We start from the raw sequence: 795 nt of genomic DNA on the forward strand, positions 1-795 counted from the left end.
GTCCCCTACTTCCGGTTGCTACGCCACGATGCGACTGAAATACTGTTAACATACCCTCAGAAACTATGATAAGAAGTTCCATCCAAGGATTTGACCCGTTGCCAAAGGCGACGTCTATAGTGGTGGCAAATCCTCAGTGAGTGTGACCCGTGAAGGTCCGAGGTAGAATAGGCCTTCAGCAACCCGTGCTTGCTATAAAAGACGACTATGCTTGTCGTAAGAGGCGACTAACGGGATCGGGTGGTCAGGCTCGCTGACTTGGTTGACACATGTCATCGGTTCCCAATTGTGCAGATCGATGCTCATGCTGTTGATCACTGGACAGTCTGGTCCATACTCGATTATTTACAGACCGCCGCCATGTAGCTGGAATATTGCCGAGTGCATCGTAAAACTAAATTCACTCACTCGCGCACTCAGTGAGTGTAGTTTTAGCCGCACTCAACAATATTCCACCCATATGGTTATTTTTTAACGTCACAGAGCAATATGTTTGTAAGTAATCGAGTCTGGACCAGACAACCCGGTGATCAACGATGTGAGCATCAATCTACGCAGTTTTGATACGATGACATGTATCAACCACGTCAACCTAATCTGACCACCCAATCACGTTAATTTCCTCATAAGACCAGCATGTGTTCGTGAAGACCAATTCTAACCCACATCACGGATCAAGGGGATTTCAACCCACGACCACAGACTGACGACAGGCGTCAGACAAGCAACCCTGTACAGAGAATTAGACGAACACACCCCTCACGCCCCTTGTGGGAAGAAGACCAACGACACAAA

The sequence above is a fragment of the Haliotis asinina genome, chromosome 1 (genome assembly GCF_037392515.1).
Source record: "Haliotis asinina isolate JCU_RB_2024 chromosome 1, JCU_Hal_asi_v2, whole genome shotgun sequence".
NCBI lineage: Eukaryota > Metazoa > Mollusca > Gastropoda > Lepetellida > Haliotidae > Haliotis > Haliotis asinina.